Source organism: Aquarana catesbeiana, linkage group LG09 (assembly GCF_042186555.1).
Source record: "Aquarana catesbeiana isolate 2022-GZ linkage group LG09, ASM4218655v1, whole genome shotgun sequence".
Classification (NCBI taxonomy): domain Eukaryota; kingdom Metazoa; phylum Chordata; class Amphibia; order Anura; family Ranidae; genus Aquarana; species Aquarana catesbeiana.
Genome location: NC_133332.1, coordinates 25355309 through 25359455, shown reverse-complemented (window position 1 = coordinate 25359455; position 4147 = coordinate 25355309). Strand labels below are relative to the sequence as shown.

The 4147-nt window shown below is 46.8% G+C and overlaps 1 non-coding gene across 1 annotated transcript; it reads right to left on the bottom strand.

The window, feature by feature from the left end:
* Positions 1 to 406: 406 nt before the first annotated feature.
* Positions 407 to 479, bottom strand: TRNAV-UAC (transfer RNA valine (anticodon UAC)). The gene has a single exon. It is a non-coding gene; the product is annotated as a tRNA-Val (tRNA).
* Positions 480 to 4147: the final 3668 nt, after the last annotated feature.

The following is a 4147-nucleotide window of genomic DNA, read 5'->3' as shown; positions in this document are numbered from 1 at the left end:
TGACGCCCCTCCACCGGTCCAGGGATGTGAAATCCTCAGGGCTTCCTCTCCTTGTCCAGCGCTGACGGGACAGACTAGACGGACTCTGATTTGTCAGCGCAGTCCATGTGGCAGTGCTGACCAATTAGAATGCCTCCTATCTGTACAGGCTGAGAGGTACAGGTAGCAGATTAAGCTGCTGGGATTTAAAATCCCCAGACCAGTGAAACGGTGTCCCGGTGTCTGACGGCAGAGGATCGCGGGACACTGGTACAGTGTGACGGGGGGGTGCGGTGCATGGGGAAAAGGGGGTCCATTATTATCTGTAAAGGTGAACTTAAAATTTTATTGCTTTCCATTGCGTTGTGTGAGGCACGTTCCAAAGTCTGACGTTCAGAAAGTCAGTATCTGATCTCATATTACAAAATGGTTCCACTGGGGCTCGAACCCAGGACCTTCTGCGTGTAAAGCAGACGTGATAACCGCTACACTATGGAACCTGTGAAAAGTGTGCCTAATTGGTGTTTTACCCTTTCTGAAAAATTGACAAAGATTTATTTCAAAAAGGTGTGTGTCAGCACCAATTTGGTCAATGTAGATATACAGAACACCGTCTTAAACGTATAAAGAAAAATGCAGTGCTTATAAAATTGTTATACCATGCGATAATTACATCTCAACCATAATGCATCAAGTGTTCATCAAATAATTTATAAATAATAAAGTTCATATGTAGACAATAGTGATCAACAATGTAAAAATCCTCCACCGTAGTGTCTTTGCCTTCACCAAATATGAAGAGTACAAATTCACCAGATCCAGTTGCTGTCTAGGATAGAATTAAGATGAGATAGAAAAGGATGTATTGCATCCTACAGGTCAATCTGAGGCCCTTTGGCATTTCTGTGCAGCCTTTGGATCGCACACATCAGTAACGGGAGCAGGATTTGTAAAAGGACTGTAATGGCAGCGATCTCTAGCCCTCTCATCCAACGTTTTACCAGTCTCCTACAGAAGTTTCCTACACAAACTCACTGTAAAACACCTGCTGAATCGGATAGAAGTTTTATAAAACGCTTATGGTAACTCAAGTGGACTGGTGTTTCTGACCACTCTATGCATAAGGGCTATGACCTGGTACCAGCCCATAGCAAAGAGCTCCAGGGGGTCACTATGGTTCCTGGCCTGTCTCCAACAGGGGCGGATCCAGGGGGGGGGGGCAATGGGGCAATTGCCACCCCCGAGAAATCTGTTGCAGGCCGGGTGGGTGAGCTCCGCGGGCGGCTCCACCGCCGATGGATAAGAGAGCGGGCAGCTCCGCGGGAGTGCCGGGAAGCTCCGTTTCAGGGCAGGCAGGCGGGAGAGAGAGCGGATTGGCCGGGCTGCCAGGTGGCTCCGTGTGTGGATGGGCGGGTGAGACTGAGCAGGCTAGGTGTGTGGGGGTGGCTGGCCAATCAGTGAGCCGACAGGCAGGGGAGCAGAGAGATGACATTATCTCTCACCGCCCCCACATCTCTGCAGTAACTTCTGCCCTCACTGCGCAGGTAGCGTGGGCAGCAGAGAGATTACATTATCTGCTGCCTGTCTCTGGGACAAGGAAACAGACAAGCAAAACACCACCTTACCTGGCACGTGACAATCCACATCTGGTGGCAAGTGACAATCCGCATCTAATGGCAGTTGACGTGGCAAGTGACAATCCGCATCTAGTGGCAGATTATGTGGCAAGTGACAATCCGCATCTAGTGGCAGATGACGTGGCAAGTGACAATCCACATCTAGTGGCAATTGACGTGGCAAGTGACAATCCGCAATGTGTGGAATATGACGTGGCAAGTGACAATCCGCAATGTGTGGCATATGACGTGGCAAGTGACAATCCACAAGGTGTGGCAAGTGACAATCCGCATCTAGTGGCAGCTGACGTAGCAAGTGACAATCCGCAACAGGTTGCAGGTGTCAATCTGCATCTGGTGGCAGGCAAGTGACAATCCACAAAATGTGGCAGGCGACGGTGGCAAGTGACACGCTCGGGGTTCCCACTGATTCTGCATTATGGTGAGTTGAATGATTTCTTTTTATATTACAATGTATTAATAGAAATAATGTGCTTCAATCATCCTGAAACCATAACAACCATGGTGTAGGGATGATTAAAGCACCAACAACAGCCATTTCCCCGATAAATTGTCCGCAAAAAAAACATATTTTCTGTCAGTGCCCCTCCCGAGACTAGGCTCTGGATCCGCCCCTGGTCTCCACCATCAAGAGTCCTGGGAAAGATCCTAAGGGCCATGACCTGGTGCCAGCCCATAGCAAAGAGCTCCAGGGGGTCACTATGGTTCCTGGCATGTCTCCACCATCAAGAGTTCTGGGAAAGACCCTAAGGGCAATGACCTGGTACCAGCCCATAGCAAAGAGCTCCAGGGGTCACTATGGTTCCTGGCCTGTCTCCACCATCAAGAGTTCTGGTGAAGATCCTAAGGGCAGTGAGCTGGTACTAACCACTCCAAATCTCTTGGCATTGGCAATCGGAGGCAGCTGAACCAGAGATCTCACACTACAGACAGTGGGCAGGTGGAGAAAACAAAAAAATACAAATTTGTTCTATCTACACAAGGCTTTTGAAATTTACAAATACAGCAATTTAGAAATTGGATGAAAGGTTTAGCACTGGGAAGCAATTTTTTGATAGCCAAGTAATGCATTTTATAAACAACTATATAGATTAGACCAAAATGAGGGATAGAGGGACCTTGTTTCAAATGAAGGACAGTCCCTCGAAAATCAGGGACAGTTGGGAGCTATGCCTATGGCCAGCCTTAGGCTGGTGGAGGGCTGGACTCCAAACTTGGTGGAGGTTCCTAAATAAATCAGATGATTGCTAATGTGTGGCAGCTCTCTAATGCCCAGTGGGACACCAAAAAGGTCCATGAAGTAGGAGTCAAGATTTAGCATGTCTATAGGAATGTTTGACCATTCTTACAGAAGTGCCTTTGTGAGGTTGAAAGAGAAGGCCTGGCTTGCAGTCTCCGCTCTAATTCATCCCAAATGTCTTCTATCGGGTTGAGGTCAGGACTCTGTGCAGGCCAGTCAAGTTCCTCCACCCCAGACTCCCTCCATCCATGTCTTTATGGACCTTGCTTTTGCACTGGTGCGCAGTCATGTTAGAACAGGAAGGGGCCATCCCCAAACTGTTCCCACAAAGTTGGGAGCATGAAATTGTCCAAAATGTCTTGGTATGCTGATGGCTTAAGAGTTCTCTTCACTGAAACTAAGGGGCCAAGCCCAACCTCTGAAAATCAACCCTACACCATAATCCTCCCTCCACCAAATGATTTGGAGGGGTGGCCCAATACTTTTAGCAATATAGCGTGGATGATCGAGTTTGGGGTGGAGGAACTTGACTGGCCTGCACAGAGTCTTGATCTCAACCCAATAGAACACCTTTGGGATGAATTAGAGCAGAGACTGCGAGCCAGGCCTTCTCGTCCAACATCAGTGCCTGACCTCACAAATGCGCTTTTTGAAGAATGGTCAAACATTCCCATAGACACACTCCTAAACCTTGTGGACAGCCTTCCCAGAAGAATTGAAGCTGTTATAGTTCTTCTGACCACAAAAAACGCCTTACACTCAAAAATGCGCGTTTATCAGCATCATCGTTTTTTGACATTGCGGAGCTGAAAGTGTTCTTGGTGTAAATTGAAAAAATGCCCAAAAACGCTATTAAAAAATGCTGATAAACGTGCGTTTTTACAGCAGCGTTTTCCATGCCAGCAGTCTAATGTCCAGAAAGACGTTTCAGAACGGAAATAGAGTCTAAAGTTCATGTGTGTGTAAAGGCAGGCGTCCCATTACTTTTAACAATATAGTGTAAATGAGACACTTCATACTCATAAAAATGCAGCCAGGGTCATACCTACAGATAATAGGGTCTCCATTTTACAGGGACAGCAAATAGGGGTACATCTCCTCAATAAAGACACATAAAACAATGAAAGGGGTTCTAACCAAAAAAAAAAAAAAAAGTCACTGCAATCTGGCTTTCATGAAATTTAAAGCACGGCTTTCCGAAAAAAAAACAGTCCCACATCTTATTAACCAATTGACAGTCAAGCAGCTTCAGGGCCAAAAGGAGCATTTTAAGGTAATCTGATTAACATTT